This window comes from Giraffa tippelskirchi, chromosome 3 (assembly GCF_054371585.1).
Source record: "Giraffa tippelskirchi isolate mGirTip1 chromosome 3, T2T-mGirTip1v1.2.pri, whole genome shotgun sequence".
Classification (NCBI taxonomy): Eukaryota; Metazoa; Chordata; class Mammalia; order Artiodactyla; family Giraffidae; genus Giraffa; species Giraffa tippelskirchi.
In genome coordinates this window covers 50,975,076-50,996,828 of record NC_137277.1, presented here as the reverse complement: position 1 = coordinate 50,996,828, position 21,753 = coordinate 50,975,076, and the positions used below count along the sequence as shown (strand labels likewise).

General features: G+C 38.3%; 1 protein-coding gene and 1 long non-coding RNA gene across 20 annotated transcripts in view; both read right to left on the bottom strand.

The window, feature by feature from the left end:
- Positions 1-21,753, bottom strand: part of BCAS3 (BCAS3 microtubule associated cell migration factor) — a 611,473-nt gene that overhangs the window by 177,946 nt on the left and 411,774 nt on the right. The window lies entirely within an intron of this gene.
- On the bottom strand, positions 3,280-6,900 carry LOC145543452 (uncharacterized). The gene is made up of 2 exons (XR_014080720.1): positions 4,644-6,900; positions 3,280-3,369 (listed from the first exon to the last, which is right to left on the bottom strand). It is a non-coding gene; the product is annotated as an uncharacterized LOC145543452 (long non-coding RNA).

Sequence of the window (21,753 nt, the reverse complement as noted above, 5' to 3'; positions counted from 1 at the left end):
ACTGTTAAGCCCTTCATAAACTGTCTCTTTTGTGCCTGGTTGTCCCCCAGAAGTCAGGAAGACAAAAATAAAATAAGAATAGTAATGAAGGGAGAAAGAGAAGGGAACATACAGTCTGGAGGACTCTTCTCAACTACTCTGGGTGGAAAGTTCTTTTTGGCTGGATTGACATTTAGTTCTCTTCATTCATCTTTACTCTCCAAAAATGACTTTTTGAAGACTGCCTATTCTTTCTCTACACCAAACTCGATCTGCCCACACAGAGACTGATACTATGCACTTAAACTATGGAATAAAGGAAGGATAATTATTAATGGTTTTTAAAAATTCTTAAAGTGAAAAGTATGGTAATAGATGAAAATGTTTATTTTTCAAATACTGAATGAAAGAAAGGTGAAACTGAAAGTCGCTCAGTCGTGTCCGACTCTTTGTGACCCCAGGGACTACATAGTCCATGGAATTCTCCAGGCCAGAATACTGGAGTGGGTAGCCTTTACCTTCTCCAAGGGATCTTCCCAACCCAGGGATCGAATCCACGTCTCCTGCATTGCAGTGTGGATTCTTTACCAGCTGAGCCGCCAGGGAAGCCCAAGAACACAGGAGTGGGTAGCCTATCCCTTCTCCAGCAGATCTTCCTGACCCAGGAATTGAACCGGGGTCTCCTGCATTGCAGGTGGATTCTTTGCCAATTGAGCTATGAACAGAAGGTGGGACAGACAAAAAAGCAGGCACCCCTGATCACCACCAACAGAGACCAAAGATGGACAAAGTAAGGTGCAGTGCTTCCATTTAAAAAATAAGTTGGAAAAAAAAAAAAAGAAGTCTTGAAATTGTAAACACACAAACAAACAAAAATCTCTTTTGGAGGCACCAAATATTTCCTTTTGAAAAAAGAGATAAAAAGCACAGGCATTAACAAACTTCTCCAGCAATCACGCATAATTTAATATGAACCCTGATTCACAATAGAGGATGAAAAAAACCTTCATCATGATGCTGATGCTATAAATATAAACTGCTTAGAGAAAATTGGGTACCTTGATTACCTAAATTGAAACAAGACAGATACATTAGAGTCAGCTTTACTGTTGAAAAGCTACTGACTTGGTTTAAGTTATTCAGGCTGCTTATTTCTACTACTGATGCATTACTTTTACTCCTTTTAAATAGACCCTGTGAGAGCAACAGGACATGAGCTTTTGAGTTGTTTTTTTGGGTTGGCACTGAGTCAGGCACACTCTCAGCTCATCTCTCACACTTTTGTCACAATGGCAGGCCAATGGTGATGCTATATAATCCTCAGCTTTGCTTTGTAAAAAATTCATTTGGCCCATTCAGAGATCAAACAAGATTTTCGGCCCAATGTATTCTTATTCTAACTAATGGAGTGATTAGCCCAGATAGCCTAGGGCAGAAAAACAAGTAATATCAGAAGGAGAATAAACTCTTGCTTGAGAGGGCTAGTGAACACTTTGAGTAATGTTTCCAGGCAATTGCGAAAAGTATAGGCTTTGGAGCCAGCTCTGGGATCAAATCCTGCCCTCAACCTTGACAGTTCCGTTGGGCTGGGCCAGTCATTTCATCAGTCGCCTCCTCTGCAAAATGGCGGTAAAAATCACTACATACTAAAAGTGTTGATAGAGCTAACTGTGATACTTCTGAACGTACTTGGAATAGCATCCAACACATAAAAAATACTGAAAAATGTTAGCTTCCTTCCCCCTACCTCTCCTCTCATTTCATTGGAGTATACAGAAAAGCCTTTAAAAGTCCCTGGCTTTTCTGGATTGCACATGGACCATAAGTCACATACATGGAGCCGCATCATTCTCTCTCACCATCAGCTGGAACTTGTGCAAACTCCATAGGCCTCCAGTCTCCCACCTCCTCCCGCACCACATCTGTTATACTCTGAGTCAAAAGGACTCCTTTAAGCCTCAAAGAATAGAGTGTCCCCCCCAAAATAAATGGCCTTGACTCAAACTTTGGATATGTAGCTATTTAAACATGTTGTTCACAGCTCATGTTCTCAGCTTGAGGAATTCCTCTTGGATCTTGTCTCCAGTGGCAATGGATGGTTTCCACATTACATTCTTTGCCCCCTTATTCAGCTGGCAAGCCAGATAAAATAAAAATAAATTCAGAAAACACACACACACACTTCAGTGCTATTGTGAGATAGACAAGTAGGTGATTAATATGGGTTAGAGATATGCTTATCATTAACAGGCCTCCTGGTTCTGATTTTGCTACTAGTAGGTACTTGCCCATGTCAGGTAGTCTGCCTTCGAGAAGAAATATTGCTGTCACTGTTTGATTTTAGGTTTAAGTTACAATATATCTTACTGATTTTTAAAAGCAAGATCTCATCATTTTAATGGGACTAAAAGACAACTGAATACTGATCTATAATTTTTTTTTTTTTAATCATTTTTTAGCTCTTTTGCACTGTCTGGTAGGTGGGTGAAGAATACTCTCTAAGGATCAAAGACAAATATTTACCCTGTTAAAAATGACTCAGAGCTTCTAACTTGGCTTCAGAATCCTATGTGAGGGCTTCTTTCTTCCTCCCTCCCTTTTGTCCTTCCTTCCTTCTTCTCCTGTCCTCTCTTCCCTTCCCCTCCCCTCCCCTGTCCTCTCCTTTCTTACAAATGGAGATATTACTGGGCTCAGGCCGTGGTGGAGAGACATATCCCATCAAAAAACTGCACTTTCCAATTCTATTTGGAGTTTCGGCACTCGATTATAAGGCTCGGAGAAGTTTCTTCATTTGGAGAAATAAAAATTTGGCCTCACCGTACCTGGCAGTGTGGGCATGGCCAAGAAATAAAACCCAAATGCAGGCTGAAGCAAAAGCAAGATCATAATAAAAACGTATTAACAAAATGAGACAGCCAGCTGGGCGGCCAAACAACTGGAGATATTTTACCACCACCCTAGGTGAGAATCAACAGAAATTTGCTCCACTCCTAAAGCCTCTCCAATAGGGACGGGGGTTGGCCACAAAGGATGGTGTTCCGGGAGGCTCACACTGCACACCAGCTCTGCCATGTATTTTCTCCCTGGCCTCGGGCAAGCCAAGGACCTTTTCTAAAGCTCAAGTTCCTTTACTGTGAAATGAAGACAATCTCTCTCTCTCACTAAATCGATATGGCTATAAAATGATAAATGTGATAATGCTTTGTCAACAGTAAGTGCCATATTGATGGTGGTTATTACTAGTATGAAACAGCATACTGACAAGTCACTTGTCACTTGTACTTATACTCAGTTGTGTCCGACTCTTTGCGACCCCATGGACTGTAGCCCACCAGGCTCCTCTGTCCATGGGGTTCTCCAGGCAAGAATACTGGAGTGGGGTGCCATGCCCTCCTCCAGGGGATCTTCCCCATCCAGGAATCGAACCTGCATCTCCTGCATTAGTAAGCAGATTCTTTACCACTGAGCCACCTGGGAAGCCCAGTAGGGCAAGAATAATAAGTTAACCAGCTGCTTTTATTAATCTACTTTTTAGTCACTCAAACCTCTTTGAATCCCTCTGATGTCTCCTGCAAGCTGTGTTGTGACCTAAATGAAAACTTTATCTACTAAGTCAACAGTCAGTTCTCTAAGTTGTTGTTTTTTTGTTTTTCTGGACAACAAGAAATGAAGGGGCGTGAGTTCAAACTGGCTTAGACAGGATGCTGTAGTTAGTTTCGTTTTCTGCCCAAGTATGTTTCTACTTAAAATCATCCTTTTGCATTATTCTGGAAGAGAGGGTAATTCTTATCTCATCCAAAATTGGTGTTTCCAATTTCCTTATATAACAAGGCTTGAATGTCGTGGAGGAAGTAGCCAAAAACCAAGGAACCAAGAAAGATCAAAAAGCAAGAGACCTATAACCTGTAAGGTTAAGAGGTTATGACCTTAGGGCCCTGAAGTAAGGTGGGAAGTCTAGAAAGATGTTTTCAGGTACGTTTAGGGAACTAACTTAACAGGGCTTTTCGAAAAGCCATAGAGATAGAATCTAATGCTTAAGACAAGATTACTGGCATGAATATCCTTTACAAAGATCACAGGGATCCATTCAAAATCAACCTGCCTCTGTTGGAGAAAGGAGCTTTACCCTCTGTATTCGCTGTTTATAATCAGCATTTGTCTACCCTGAAAGTACTTCTTTTAACTTGTTCATCATTGTCCTAAACCTTTGATACGGCACAGTCAGACTACAAATTAGAAGGAAAAATATATGTGATTAGGTAACTACACTGAATCACACAGACATCTAAACAATGGTGCTAACTGCAACCTAAATTTGGTTGTGATAGCTAGTATTCACCTCTAAACTAACAGAGGAAAAATGCCATCAATATACTGTCACTAATGTAACACCACACACTGGCTTCCTCCCTGTTTCCTCTAATATTTGATAGGAAGTGGTTGTCGCTGCGGCAGCGTGGAAAGAGTAAGACTGGCTGGTTGCACGTGTATTATACAATAGAATACCAATACACATATATATTATGTGATTGTGGGCTTCCCTGGCGGCTCAGTGGTAAAGAATCTGCCTGCCAATGTAGGAGAGGTGAGTTCGATCCCTGAGTCGGGAAGATCCACTAGAGAGGGAAAATGGCAACCCACTGGAGAAGGGCATGGCAACCCACGCCAGTATTCTTGCCTGGGAAATTCCATTGACAGAGGAGCCTGGCAGGTTATACTCTAGCAAGACCAGAATGCATTATGGATAGAAAAAGTTTTAAGAAACATAAAAATAAGATGCACAACTGCATGAACTAAATTCAGGAAGGACAGCCTCTACCGAACACTTCTTTTCGCTAAGAATTAAAAGAGAAAATGCTTGTTTCAATTATATATTATTAGTCATCAGAGTATGGTAAAATACATTAAAAGTCTTTGGACTTTGTAAACATATATTAAAGACATTAGTCATCAGGGAAGAATCAGTGATTTCAAAGTATCATTATGTTAAAAGCTTTAGAAACATGCACCTTTCAAACTTCCAATTAAGTTAAACTAATCTGCATCAATCTAAGGAAACATTTAGACTCTCAGAGTCAGGAAATTAAGCCACTAGTTCTTAAATTCAGAGCACACCTCTAAGTCTGTCTTGCTTTTGTACTTAATGTTTGTAGATAAATGCTAAGAAAATGCTCGAGACAAACAGTGTATTTAAATCAAATCAAAAGTGCACAGAAACTAAAAAAAGCGGCCAGGTTAACAGAACCAAAGGTACAGGAATACAATGATAATTTGTCAAAAACACCTTTCCCATACTTGCTCTCCTGCAAAACATGACTGGTCTACTATAGAAACTAAGGTAATAAATAATGCCTCCCTCCCAAAATACTTTTGGCATAAAATGGCTACAGATATTTTAGAAGAAAACATTTAAATGACTGAATGATTTGTACATCAGCATTTCCTACACTTTATTTACCTTCATATCAGCAAATACCTACTGGGTACTTTTATATGTCTAAGACTCAGTGGAGAAAACCGTGAAGGAAACCCATGTTTATTCTTCTATTCTCTCTGGCCCTCAAAATGCTTAAAATCTAGAATGACAAAGACAGAGAAGACAGACTCCTAACATACTCCTAACACATCCAAGACACACATTTATTACTTCTCCAAGGAAATATCTGAGTAAAACAGTCTAGAAACTGTCAAAATATCTAATAAAATATTGATGCTTGAGTGACACTTGCTTTGATACTGCAGAGCCAGAGTAAAGTGGGAAGTAAGTACAATTACACAGCAGATCTGGGTAAATTTGGGATCAACAGAGCTGATAATTCAAGTCTTCTGCAGGTCTTTATCCAGCTTGGCTTAGCACTATTCTTCTCAGGATCGGATCTTCTGTATAATGCAGCTAGGAAATGCATACCTGCTGAGGGGTCCTCGCCATCATCCAGCTGTGATCTCTGCTACAGTGGCAGTAAGATGAGAAGAGGTATTTGAGAGGCTCACTGAAGTTCCTTCTAGATATGATATTCTATGAGCAAAGCTAAAATGTTTCTTTCAGTTTGATCATTCCAAGAAAGAAAACACTTTATTTAACTTCTGTCTCAGACCAGCACATTCTCTAAGACAATGTCTCAATTTTGGCAAAAGACCCTAATTTATGTCTCTTTATGGATTCCAATATCATGAGCTCATCCTACACCTAAAAAAAATGCATTCATTATGTAAGCTTTCTCTTAAGCAAATAGAAGGCTGGAGAGTAGGAAAACGCTGTTTGCCATTCAATCTGGCGTCAGCAGAACTTTCCATTATTAAGGAGGAGGCTGCCCATTTCTAGATAATGAGGACAAATTTTTCATCATCATTGTGGTGCCTTTCACTTCACTATGTCACTCTGGAAGAGTCTGAACGTCCTATACTCTCCACCTTTGCCTCTTGTAGCATCAACAGGTTATAAAAATAATACTTTGTCTCATGGTATGCAACCTTAAGATGAACTCAGGGAAAATGGTATTCGTTATTCTGTTGGATATATTAGATGTGCAATAACGATGCATTATAAAGTAAATCAAATTACAAAAACGAACCCTATCCCTTGGATAAAGTTCTGGGAGTGGGCCAACACCACAATTATTATCTTCCCTAGCATTGAATGTTCTACATAAGTGTTTGGAAGATGTAAACAAGACATAAATCTGAGGATCGGTTCTTCAATCTGTCTACAAATAACCATGACATTATATATAAACTATACTTTAGAGCATATATGCTTTCTGTTTAAGCAGTTAAGAAGTGTATTAGACACTATGATAAACAGAAAAAACGGAGCGTGAATACCGATAAATGCAAGCCTTCCGTCTCGGAAAGTCTTCACTTATTTGATTAAGTTAGGTGAAAAACAGAGCAGTCATGCTTGTAGCCTTTCTTCCTTTCCCCTTTCCTCTCCTCTTTTCATTTCTAATGCGAATCGGAAGTCTATGTGGAGCAGTCTGGCTAGCCCCAGTCTAACCTCCCCATCTGGAAGGGGACTAACCAGCCTTGGGGCTACTTCCAACCCTTCCCAGCTGTTGGGTTGGGGTTTTTTGTTTTTGTGGGCTTGAGAAAGCATATTTATATAAATGATTGCCATATCCTTTGCCAGCTGTTGACCCTGCTCTTGTCCCGGCTGGGGCATGGTTTTCATTTTTAGCGGCCACAGACTGGAACTGACCCTGATAGAGTTAGCACGCTATGCAAACAGCTTTACGCGCTATTGCTGTGACAGTTCAGACAATGGATGCACAGTGTAATCCAAGGGACCGGTGTTTCCCTTTGGGCAAATGTCACAGAATCCAGAGCTGGAAGTATCAGTTGAAAAAATAAATTCTGAGATGCACTGTGTTATGGAACAGCTTCTCTTCAGTTATTCAGACTGCAGAGATTTCGGCTAGCGTCATAGCAGGGATGTATCAGCAGGAACAAACGAGTTTCTCTTATCCACGTATGAACCTGAGAAGTGCCCTAGATAGATCTGCAGAGGCAGGGGTCTCTATAGTTATATGAGAGGTTAAAAAAGAAAAGCTATATTTTCAGTTTTAAGCCTATGTATAAATGCTTCTGATGCTAATGTCCATAATTTTTTTTTCTTTTAAAGGTCCTTGTACCTTAATAGGGCAAAAAGATAAAAATCATTTTGGGCTTTTGGTAATTATTACGACCTACATATACAATCATTCCTAAAGATCCAACCTGATCATTTTTTAGGCACATTACCAACCAGAAAAAACAATCTATGTTTAATCTGTGGATAACCTTAGTCACAGCAAACTAGAAAGTTTAGAAATATTATTAGGGAGAGTTCAGTTGGAGGAGGGGCCCCCCAGGGACAGGAGGGGCGAATATTCCATTAAGGATAATGCATCCTGAACAACCAGTTTTCATCTGCAGCTAAAAGAGAACAAGAGAACAAACAGCAAATTTTTACAACTTTCATAAATTTTCTTAAGTCCTTCTGTCCACAAGCACAAACGTATATGTGAAGAATAAAGAAGTTTAATTAAAAAGAAATAGACTGTTAATGCTTAAAGTGATACACTTCAAAAACTGAAGACTTAATATTTGATAATTTACAGGTCACTCAGTCATTGCAACAGATTATTATTTTGAGAGTCTAATTGTAAAGAGAGAACAGCAAGACAGCTAGCCTGTCAGAAAGAAGTCCTGTATTATGTTCCCTCTCTCTGCAAGCCTGCAGGCTGGCTGGCCATGGCAGATGGAGTCTGCCATACATAACTGTAATTAAAATGTGAACCCCATCTTAGAGGTCAGAATAGACTAGTTGACAAACAGGGAAGCTGGGAGATGGAAAGAAAAAATATTTCCTGACATAAGCATTTTCAGTCTTTGAAAAAAATCCAAAAGGAAATATAGCCTATGAATTTAAGCGTCACATACTTAGTATATCTTAAAAAAAAAAATCCTCAGAAGCTGGAGGTCTGGAATTGCTTTAAAGGCAGCTCAGAATTTCAATCAGCTTTAGCACAATGAAAATTTCAAGTGCTGGGGGAATTAACTGATGGGATATTTGAAGCTTCTATGAACTCTGATTAACTAATGACAAAATCTGTGAAATCATAAGGCGATCTTTTTTCCCCTCATGCAAATATATTTGTAATAATGGGGAAAAGAAAATAAAACCATATATTGCTAACAGTAGATTCTGACTGAAAATTTTCATACCATTGGTAGAAGCTAACAGCACAATCTCCATATTATTTTGTAAGCAGAGTATGACTAGATTTTTAAGTTTAATATTATATCCCTGTGTTTTACATTTATTTTGATCACTGATATATTGGGGCTTATTCTACCATCTTATTTTGTAAGATCTGTTCTCCCTTGCTTATTATGACACTGATAGTTTTTTATAATCATCTTTTCTCTATACGTTTGTATGCTATAGATTATATTTCTGTTAATGGTTTACCCTTAATTTTTATCATACTATACACAAATATAAAAATCCTTAAGTTACTCAATATCACAATATTTGTCCTAAGTATGCTTTAATTGCCGCTGAACAGCCTCACAGTTTCTTTGCCATTATTGTCTGGCATTTAAGTTTCATGAAAGGTATTGCTATTATAACATTCACAGTTAACTGCACATCACTCTGCACTCACATTTTCATGATGAAGTACATCTTTAAGGATATTTTTTTCCAGCAAGAACAAGTCAAGTCAGTAGTAAACTCTTACTACCCTGTGAAAATACTAAATGAAAATTTTAGCTGGGTATAGAATTGTACTTCAAGAGTTATTTTTGCTTAGCACTTTGATATATTGCTCCATTGTCTTCTAGCATCTCATGTGCTCAAATAGAAGTCTACTGCCTATCTAATTTTCATATCTATTTAGGTAATATATCTTTTCTCTCTGATAACTTTAATCAGTGGCCTTCAATTTTACTATAAAGCATGTAGATATGAATTTATTTGTATACTCAGCTATACTTTCAATCTGATGACTAAATCTCTGTATTACTAGAAATTCTAGATGTGAGCATCACTTCTTGGTCACTTTCTCTATTTTATTTTGGAACTCTTACTAGTTATATACCAGAGTTTCTAAACCCCTTATTTTTTTTAGCTATTATTTATTAACTATTATTTCACTTTATTTTATATCTCTGTGCTGTTTTCTAAGAACTACTATCCAAAAATAGTCTAAAACTGTTGAGTTTTAAGTTTTCAATATCTTTACTATTTAATTGTTACTACTATTTAGCTCTGTCATGTCTTCTAAATTTTCTATTTTTTCGCTTTTATTTTTCCAATAGTTTGTGATAGAAGTACAGACGTATAACACCACCTTTATTCAGAGTTCCCACAACTAACTTGTTAGTAGTCTCTAAGTCATCCACCTTTTGATTTTCCCTTAAGCCAAACCAGCCTTATTTCTGCTATGTCACAGATACTTATATACTGAAGCCAGCCTGTATTTTTCTTATATTCAAGTGATTTCTTATAGTTTTTTATTATAATTAATGTCTTATACTTAATTACTAAAATAATGAGTGAAAATATTTAAAAACATTCTCTTAAATATCAAAAGAAATGAGAAACATCAAAGAAATGCAAACTTAAAGCAAAAGATACCACTTGTACAGACTGTATTGTCAAACTACTAGAGTTAAGACAGAGTTAAGAGAGTGTTAAGAAAGTAAAAAGAAATCATTTCTTACATGGCAGTGCAAACCTGACAATCCATTTGAAAAGTGATTTGACCAATATACATTAAAAAAACCCAAAGAGAATAAATATATACTCAATAGACAGCATTTCTACTTCTAGGAATTGATTGTGAAGAAACAATAACAGATATATATCAAAATGTATAAGGAATATACAAATATAAAATGTAAAAGTATAAAATACAAAAATATAAAAGCAAAAAACCAAACCAACAATAGCACAACAAAGAAAAGCAAAGGGATAAACTATTCGTTAACATGAGACTGGTTAAATAAATTATGGAATACTACACAGTCACTTTAAAAATGCATCCATATACACAAAAGAGAGGCAAAAAGTTATACCAAAAAGTTATCTCTGGAAGTATGTTAATGGGTAACCTGTATTTTCTTTTTTTGTAGTTATGGTATTATTGATATAGGACTATGTATGTGTTTCTCTGTAAAAATTAAGTAGAGATGGGGGTATAATTACTCCTAAATGTACAGAAGGCAAGAGTGAACTTGAGGCCAAGGAACTAAATCCCTCAGCTGATTGCCTATAAACACAAATATATCCCTACTTGCCCAGGGTTATTTCTTCTTATTACACAAATCTGAGCTCTTCTTCCTTCTTTTCAACACCTCCAATCCAATCTCCTCCTTGCTCGTTTGGCTAAGATCTAGTGCAATCTCCTCTAGAGATTGCTCTGTCAGGCTTTCAATCTCTCTTCCATTTCTGATTCATTCCTCATTTCTGCATTCTTCCCTTCAGACCATAAATATGCTTAAGGTTTTTAAAGGAAAAAACAAATGTTCTCTTGAAAATGATATCAAAAAAGAGACATCCCATGTCCTGTTTTCTCACTTCCAATTAATTTCTATTCACTCCATAATTTGTGACAGTGTGGCTCTCATGTTTACTGCTATATTCAAATTGCCCTTGCTAACACCTCTCACGATTTGCCAGTTGTTATATTCAACATATATTTCTATCCTTGTCATCCAGGACCATTACACAATCCTGTATTTAATGACACTGCTGATTGAAAACCCCATACCCACTCCATGACTTCTGGTGGCATTGCACTTTGTGAGTTTTAGTCTTGATTCTTTCTCAACCCTTTCTGAACAAATCATCCTTTGTAGGTCTATAATATTTTGCTGATTTTCAGGTTCTTGACCTCCCCATCTTTCTTACTGCCTACACGTTCTCTTTCATCTACACTGATAACTTCCAAATTTCTACTTATGGCCAGGTGGGCTGCCTTGGCTGTCTCAAAAGTACATCAATTTCAACATTCCTAAAATTAAAAGTATTAAGTTCCCCATTAAACGGCTCTCCCCTTATAGCCTCTCTTCTACTCAATCAGCACAGACAGAAACCTGGGATTCATATTAAACTCCACCCTCTTCCTCATGCCTCATATCCAATCATCGTGCCTGACAGTGTTTACTCTTCAACACTTCTCAACTTGTTTTCCTACTTCTCTTCATTCTTCTCCTTTCATTTCCACTTACCACTGCCCTAGTTCAGGTCAACACTCTAAGTGGTCTCCATGACTCCAGTCTTAATCTCTTTTCCAAATCTGCCTTCTCTGCAGCTACCAAAGTGTATTTGAAATGCTAGCCTAACTATATCACTCATCTTCTGCTTAAAATCCTTGTCCATTTCTTACAAAATGAAGTCCAAACTCCTTAAATAACACACACACTGTTCAGGATTCATCTTTCACAACTCCCTGACTAGGAATTTATATTACGGCAACCTCTGTATGAACCCTTGAAAGATACCATGGGTTTTCTTGCCTCTATACCTTCACTTCAGTCGCTCAGTAGTGTCCGACTCTTTGTGACCCCATGAATCGCAGCACGCCAGGCCTCCCTGTCCATCACCAACTCCTGGAGTTTATCCAAACTCATGTCCATCGAGTCGGTGATGCCATCCAGCCATCTCATCCTCTGTCATCCCCTTCTCCTCCTGCCCCCAATCCTTCTCAGCATCAAGGTCTTTTCCAATGAGTCAGTTCTTCACATCAGGTGGCCAAAGTATTGGAGTTTCAGCTTCAACATCAGTCCTTCCAGTGAACACCCAGGACTGATCTCCTTTAGGATGGACTGGTTGGATCTCCTTGCAGTCCAAGGGACTCTCAAGAGTCTTCTCCAACACCACAGTTCAAAAGCATCAATTCTTTGGCGCTCAGCTTTCTTTACAGTCCAACTCTCACATCCATACATGACTACTGGAAAAACCATAGCCTTGACTAGATGGACCTTTGTTGGCAAAGTAATGTCTCTGCTTTTTAATATGCTCTTAAGGTTGGTCATAACTTTCCTTCCAAGGAGTAAGCGTCTTTTAATTTCATGGCTGCAATTACCATCTGCAGTGATTTTGGAGCCCCCCAAAATAAAGTCTGACACTGTTTCCACTGTTTCCCCATCTATTTCCCATGAAGTGATAGGACCAGATGCCGTGATCTTAGTTTTCTGAATGTTGAGCTTTAAGCCAATTTTTTCACTCTCCTCTTTCACTTTCATCAAGAGGCTTTTTAGTTCCTCTTTGTTTTCTGCCATAAGGGTGGTGTCATCTGCATATCCGGAGAAGGCAATGGCACCCCACTCCAGTACTCTTGCCTGGAAAAATCCCATGGACGGAGAAGCCTAGTAGGCTACAGTCCATGGGGTCGCTAAGAGTCAGACACGACTGAGCGACTTCACTTTCACTTTACCCTTTCATGCACTGGAGAAGGAAATGGCAACCCACTCCAGTATTCTTGCCTGGGGAATCCCAGGGACGGCAGAGCCTGGTGGGCTGCCATCTATGGAGTCGCACAGAGTCGGACACGACTGAAGCGAGTTAGCAGCAGCATCTGCATATCTGAGGTTATTGATATTTCTCCCGGCAATCTTGATTCCAGCTTGTGCTTCTTCCAGCCCAGCGTTTCTCATGATGTACTCTGCATATAAGTTAAATAAGCAGGGTGACAATATACAGCCTTGACGTACTCCTTTTCCTATTTGGAACCAGTCTGTTGTTCCATGTCCAGTTCTAACTGTTGCTTCCTGACCTGCATACAGGTTTCTCAAGAGGCAGGTCAGGTAGTCTGGTATTTCCATCTCTTGCAGAATTTTCCACAGTTTATTGTGATCCACACAGTCAAAGGCTTTGGCATAGTCAATAAAGCAGAAATAGATGTTTTTCTATACCTTCAGTTATACTTTATTCTCTACCTGGATTGCTACCTCCTCATTCGGGGTGTCATATCTCTAAAAAGCTTTCCTTAAATATTCTCTCCCTCAACTAACTCCAAGCATGGAATGGAACTCAGCAACAAAGAACATACCTTTTCAAGTTTGCTGTTCTCTACAGTATAATATGGGGCTTTAAAAAGTAAGTAAAATCTTCTACTAGTAATTGAATCAGCAATGTCATAAGAGAAACAACTTTGTTATAGAAGACCTAACATCAACTTAGCTTCCAGAGCAGTCTTGTGGTTAATATCAGAATGTAAACTAGGAATTATGTGGACATTCTCATTGGGAAACTCCACAAAGAACACTTGTTACACGATGACTAATAAAACTACATTATAAGAGGTGATCTTTTTTGCTGAAGAGTAGAGAGAAACAGAATGTTTCAAACATATGGCACCAACTAAACAGGTCCCTAAAGTAAAGCAACAATAACAAAACTTGCTAGTTTAAGAGTTGGATATTGTTTATTAGCAAGAATAGCAAAAAGAAAAAAGGCCAAAATGGTTTAGGGAAGAATCCATCCCTGAAATACTAAAATCCTGCTGTGTATTGATTCATGTTTTTGGTTTTTTGGTATGCATATATGTGGGGGGAGGGTGTGTTGCAGGAAACAGACCTTGAGACATAAAAAATATTTTTTAAAAAATAGCTGTATTTGCACATGAGGAAATGAATGTTAAATGTACAAAATTTTTTAAATCTTAGAACAAGTTCACATTGTTTCATGCACCAGGAAAAGGGGCCAGAAAGAGATCTGGATAGAAAATTTCTTTTTAATTTTATAAAATTAAAAAAAAAATTCAAATGAGAAAGGAGAAATTCTTCTAAAGTGGGCAAGATTAATTTGGCATGTTATACAAATAGGAGGAAATCTGCTAAAAAGAAAAAAAAGAAGGAAAAACTTAGCTGCTAATCTTAGGTTAATAGTAAATGACCCCATCCACTGTTAACCTCAAAGACTGACCTCTTGACCCACAGCCAGTGGCCCTGTTCAGAAACATGTTGCCACCAGAGTAAATAAAAAGAGAACATAACGTGCTGAAATTGTTACTGCTAATGACAAGTGACACACACTTTATACTGCCAATGAGCAAGCCATCAATAAATAACTCTAAACGTTTGCCAATATTCTTCTAGATTGTAGTTTCCTGTGTTTTTACATTTTTAGTTATTTATTTATTATGGAAGAGGGAGGGTAAAATTATTATTCCGATCTCTTAGGATTTTAGAAGGAAATATTTTAAAGTACTGATTATAAAAGTAAGGGGAAAACCACATGGGTAGATGGGCTGATCATCAGCACTACTCAATAATTCATATCCACGCTCTTTAACTAGCACGGTCCATGCTCAAAGACAAATGGTAAAAGACGCATTTCACGGACATTCCAGAATTCTGGCCTAGAACACAGGTCACAGACATAAAGTCTAGATATAGGAAACTCTAAAAGCCTGGTATTCAGAGCATTTTAAGTTCTTAGAGTCTCTTAGTGAAGGACTGATCTGTTCTGATAACACTTAAAATCTGAGGTTTGATTGATGTTGGCAAGTTGATTCTATAAAAACCAACACGTGGAAAGTGATTAACACTTTGATAGTTCTGAAATTTTGAACCCAATTTATAACTAAGTTTTGCTTCAGTTTTTTTTCCCTCCACCCAAATAGATACTGTATAAAACACTTCTGGAAGGATAAAGAAACTGATAATATTGTTGACCTCCAAAGACAGGAATTAGGATTGAGGGTCTATGGGAGAGAAAGATTTTTCACTCTTGTACCCTTTTGTATGTTTTGAATTTTGAGCCTATTAAAAATTTTAAAATATTCAAAGTAAAAAAAAAAATTCAAATGAATAAATAATGCAAATTATGAGACTATCTATGAACAAATTCAGAAAGTAGGAAAAAACATACAAGAATGAAAAGATATGAATTACAAATGGGAAGCCAGCTCTGAGTTAGCAGTATAAATTTGCATGTGTATAAACAGTGAAAATAGAGGCAGATGTAGGGACAGATTAACTAATTTTAATAAAATAAGCCTTAATACATAGGTTTAAAATGATTGTACAGAATGTGTATGAACCCACATATAATACATAGTACCATTAAATATTAATTTAAGCAAGTAGAAAGAACTGGAAAACTATATTTTTCAAAGTAACTGGAAAATTACTTTGAAATTCATCCTCCAGCCCATCCCCACACCTCTCCCAAAGAAATACTATTTAGTTAAGTGTAGAGATGAAACCAAATTGTATACACATAATTTTGTACTGCATATTTTCTTATATTTTGTACTTTCTTATTACTAGGAATTTTCAACTTGAAGATGAAATGAAAAAGGCTTTTTAGCACAGTTATAACTTGTAACCAAGCAAGAGCATACAAAATAATATAATGCACAATTCTCATAAGTTAAATTATATTTAACTGCAAAAAGTAACCAGTTTCTCTCAATTTCTCACTCAAAGTTTTTATTTTTATAGAACGTTTTCTGCTTTAAAGTTGTTCAAGAGTGAGAGATACTTTGACATGCTTTTAATTGATTCGTTTTACACTCAGAGGGAGGATAACAGTGATTTGTGAAAAGGATTTTTTTCTGTCTCGCACACATCTCTCATTTGTCCATCTTAATTCAATTAAAGGAAATAAGGACAGTTTGACCGATGAATGAACCATATTTTAACCGAGGACACTTCTATTTAAACTGGAGTGTATCAACCACTGTAATTGTCAGTTAGTTACTTCCGATTTCTAACTTTTGTTTTGAGAGGTCACAGCATGGTCATGAATGAGAAGAACATATTAGAATATGGATAAGTATTTAAACCATTAGTCCATTAGCCATTTTAAGAAAGAATTTTTTTAATTATTACTGGCTTGTACAGTGATAATTCAACTCCATAAGTAGCTTTTGTCATGCTGAAGGCATATGAATACAAATACGATAAAACTTTTTTTTCTGTAAGTTGAAACAGTAGGCAGAAGTTTTATTATGCTGGGCCTTACAGGCTTTGGTAAGATGTTTTGTTGTTTTAATTAGCTGTACAGGGGTATTAATATACCTTCAATTAAGCATATCCATTTTAAGTGTTGCCTTTCAGGAAATTTCATTTTTTAATGTATATAGTATGTGATCATCACCACAATCAAGATATACAACATTTCTATCACTTCAAAAAGTCCATTCACACCCCTTGGAAGTCAGTCTCTTTCCTTCAACTCCTGGTCCTCAGCAATCACTGATCTGCACTCTGGCACTAATTTTGCCATTTCTAGAATTTTATATAAATAGAACCATGCAGTAATAGTATTTTATGTGTCTTTTCACTTAGCACAATGCTTTTGTGATTCATCCATGTTGCTATGTGTATCAGTCAGTAGCCCCTTTCTTTTTATTGCTAAGTAGGGCTATAATACAAATTTTTTTCTCATCATAAACAGATGAACATTTGGTTAGTTTAAAGATTTTGTTTATTATGAATATAGCTGCAATAAACATTTGAGTACAAGTCTTTGTATAAACATATGTTTTCATTTCTCTTGGGTAAATATATGTGAGTGGCATGATGGAATCATAAAGTACGTATATGTTTAACTTTATAAGAAACTACCAAACTATATTACAAAGCAGTTATACCAATTTGCATTTCCAACAACAGTGTGTAAGGGTTCCACAGTTTTTCCACATCCTCGTCAACACTGAGTATTAACATTAATACTTAGTATAATACTGAGTATAATAACTCAGCCATACTTACAGTTACAGTATCATTTCCCTAATGACAAATGTCAGAACATCTTTTCACATACTTGTGACATTTTTATCGTCTTTGGCGAAGTTTCTGTTAAAATATCCATAGTTTGAGCTATTTTTCTCATTATTGAGTTATAAGAGTTCTTGACATATTTTGCACATGATTTCTTTATTCTGTGCATGCAAGCTAAGTCACTTCAGTCACATCTTTACTCTTTATGATCCTATAGATTGTAGCTTGCCAGGCCCCTCTGTCCATGGAACTCCAGGCAAGAGTACCGGAGTGGGTTGCTATGCCCTTCTCCTGGGGATCTTCCCCACTCAGGGATTAAACCCGCATCTCTTACGTCTCCTGCACTGGCAGGAGGGTTCTTTAAATAGAGTCAGTTCTTGCTATCTGTGGTACTTATGTTCTATAAACTCATCATGAACAATGAATTAATGAAATTGATGAAATTTTCTGGGGAAAAACAGAGTGAGCCTCTGATTACAACATTTCCATCAAATAAATTAGGAGAGGCCTGTGGGGCCTGATACCACCCTTATGGCAGAAAACGAAGAAGAACTAAAGAGCCTCTTGATGAAAGTGGAAGAGGAGAGTGAAAAAGTTGGCTTAAAACTCAGCATTCAGAAAACTAAGATCATGGCATCTGGTGCCATCACTTCATGGCAAATAGATGGGGAAACAATGGAAACAGTGAGAGACTTTATTTTCTTGGGCTCCAAAGTCACTGCAGGTGGTTAAGTGCAGCCATGAAATTAAAAGATGCTTGCTCCTTGGAAGAAAAGCTATGACCAACCTAGACAGCATACTAAAAGGCAGAGACATTACTTTGCCAACAAAGGTCCGTCTATTCAAAGCTATGGTTTTTTACAGTAATCATATATGGATATGAGAGTTGGACTATAAAGAAGGCTGAGCACCAAAGAATTGATGCTTTTGAAGTGTGGTGTTGGAGAAGACTCTTGAGAGTCCCTTGGACTGCAAGGAGATCCAACCAGTCAATCCAAAAGGAAATCAGTCCTGAATATTCATTGGAAGGATTGATGCTGAAGCTGAAACTCCAATACTTTGGCCACCTGATGTGAAGAACTGACTCATTTGAAAAGACCCTGGTGATGGGAAAGATTGAAAGTGGGAGGAGAAGGGGACAACAGAGGATGAGACGGTTGAATGGCATCACCGACTTGATGGACATGAGTTTGAGTAAGCTCCAGGAGTTGGTGATGGACAGGGAGGCCTGGCGTGCTGCAGTCCATGGGGTCGCAAAGAGTTGGACAAAGCTGGACAAAGAGTTGGACAACTGAGCAACTGAACTGAACTGTGGGGGCCCTTCCCCCTCTTGCACAAGCAAGGGAACTGAAACATATAGTCCCCTTTTGAAACTATGCCTCTGTGGAGTGTCTCCCAATCTGTGTGATCAGAAAGGATAGGAGAAACCTGGAAGTGGCATAAACCCAGCAACACCTGAGCTGAGAAATGGCCAGGCAGAATTGATAGTCTGCAGAGCTAAGCCAGTGGCTCTGTTCAGCCAGGGAACCTAGGGAGCAGGTCAGCCTGAGTTAAGACAACAAATAAAGAGATCTACCAGCTTTAGAGCTGCTTCTCTCACCAGTCCCAGATGGAGCAGTGGTAAAGAATCTGCCTGCCAATGCAGGAGATGCAAGAGATGTGGGTTAGATCCCTGGGTCAGGAAGATCCTCTGGAGGAGGAAATGGCAACCTGCTCCAGTATTCTTGCCTAAACAATCCCATGGACAGAGGAGCCTAACAGGCTATAGTCTTTGGGGTTGCAAAGAGTTGGACACAACTGAGCATGCATGCTTCTATGCTCCCAACACACCTGGGCAGGGAAACGAATTCATAGCCCTGTGCATTGCTAAATATAGCCTTTAACCTGACCAACCAAAGAACCTAACCAGAGTACATAGGAAGCTGTGGAGCCCATCCAAAAGCCTGCTTACAGTGGCACTTGAAAAGGAAGCACAGTCCATGGCATTCCCCATCTTCAGGGCAAAACTGGTGGCCTCACTTGACCAGGGAATTCAGTGTACACTTTTGCCTGATTCCAGGCCCCCCCAAATAAGCCATACATGCCCTGGGTCCCATCTTGTTGCCCTGCCAGAGCAGGGAAGCTCAGTCATAGCCCTGTCAACTACTGAATATAGTATTCAATTCCAACCATCTAGTAAGCCTGATCAGAGAATACGGGCAACCAGGATACCTCCTACAGCCTCACTTGGGTAGGAAACCAGGCCAGCAGTCTTAGTCAATAGTAATCAGACAGTGGATGGATTTTTTGCAGAAACTAACGCCTGTGGTGTTACTATGTCTCTGGTTGATAATGTGTTAAGGAAGTTCAGTGAGCTTCAAGAATATACAGACAACTAAACGAAATTAGGAAAACAATAGAAAACAAAATGAAAAGTTTTACAAAGAAACAGAAACCACCAAAACCAACAAACAGAAATCAGAAATCCTAGAGTTGAGAAAAATACAGTAATTAAAATGACAAATTCAAACTCAGATTCAACCACAGAAAAGACAGAATCAGTAACCTGGAGGATAAGACATTGGAAATTATCCAGTCAAAGGATCACACAGAAAAAAGAATGAAAAAGAGTAAAGAAAGTCTGTGGGACTTATGGGGGCTTCCCAGGTGGCACTAGTGGTAAAGAACCACCTACCAATGCAGAAGACGTAAGAGATGCGGGTTTGATCCCTGGGTTGGAAAGATCCCATGGAGGAGGCCATGGGAACCCACTCCAGTACTCTTGCTTGGAGAATCCCAAGGACAGAGGAGCCTGGCAGGCTATAGTTCATGGGGTTGCAAAGAGTGGGACACGACTGAAGCAACTCAGCACACACATGGGATTTATGGGACACAATGGAAAAGAAAAAAAAAACACAGAAGAAGAGAAAGGGACAGAAAGTACATTTACAGCAATAATGGCTGAAGACTTTCCAAACCTGGAAAGAGAAATAAACATCCAGATCCATAAGGCCCAAAAGACCCCAAAAAGGTTGAACCCAAACAGGCCTATAGCACTGAGACATGTAATAATTAAATTGTTAGAGTCAAAGACAAAGAAAGAATTTTAAAAGCAGCAAGAGAAAACAGAGTAGTTATATACAAGAGAGTCCCACAAGACCATCCATAGATTTCTCAGCACAAACTTCTCAGGCAAGAAGAGAATGAGGATAAACATCTTCAAAATATTAGGGGTTGGGGGGGTGGGGGGGAACCGCCAACCAAGAACTCTATACCCGGAGAAGCTGTCTTTCAGAAATGAAGGAGGAATAAAGACTTTCTCAAACAAACATAGCAAATCCATACTCTGTTCTGATCTGCTTCATTTGAGCACAACCAGTGGGCCTGAAGAGTTTCAGGCCTTACCACAGAAACATGGGCTCAGGCCAGGATCTAATCATCTCTTGTCCCTTATCAGTCATGTCAACTAATTAAATAAAATTTTATATCAAATTGCCAATTTTCTGCCAACTTCTAGAAATTCAACCTCAGAAGAGAAAGTTTGGCCTCATGGAGCTTATATTCTATCCTTGGGTCTACATGGCTGTGTTATTTTCTCCTCCTTTCAAGTGCAGCATGGCTAGGATAATTTTATTTATGTGCCTAAATAACAAAGCCTCCTGCGGTTAATGCCATCTATGAAGGTAAACTGCTGCTTTCTGTTCCGCTGCAGAGACACACAGGATGGGGCTAATGCTCTCTGATAAAGGCAGCAAGTATCAACCCCCATGTGCTATCAAGGCCCATCACTTGCTATAACAGGCCCTCTGAGCTGTTTCCTCATACTTGTAAGGCACACCTGTTACCGACGTACCTGACAATCAACGCTTGGATACCCTGGAGGCAACTGACAACATTCACTAATTCTGTCACACCCTCTGACAACACAGGGTCAACATTTAAGCCAAATTATTTCTACCCAGTGGTTTCCAGTTTAACAGAATATGGGCTCAGTATTTATTTATCACAGCTTGTTGCCTGTATAGTTTAATTGTTTATCTATGGCCATAATCACTTTCTGTCTTGGTTTATCTGCCAAGATATTTTTAATGAAATGATGTATCATCTTCTCAAACCACTCATTATAAAGAGGAAAGAGAATATTGTAAAGCTCTTGGGATTAATATAAAAATGTACAAGGGCTTCTCTGAGCTTTTAATCAGTCCTTCACAACAAGTCCCCTACACTAATGACTTAATGATGTTTGGCAAAACACAGAGCACTGAATCTGGTCTCAGACTCTAGAATATCTTTAATACTGAGAATTAATTACATAGCAACTCTATGCTAATATATATCTCTAAAAAAAAATCTCAGAGAGCAAGAGCTTACAAACATGTTTTCATGAAACATCACAGAAAACACAAAGGACTCTCCATGATATACAACTGAATATCCTGCTGAAAGTATCTAAAGGGAGTTTTTGTAGAACAGGGGTCCCCAACCTCCAGGATCTAATGCCTGATGATATGAGTGGAGCTGATGTAATAATAATAATATAGTGTACAATAAATGTAATGTGCTTGAACCATTCCA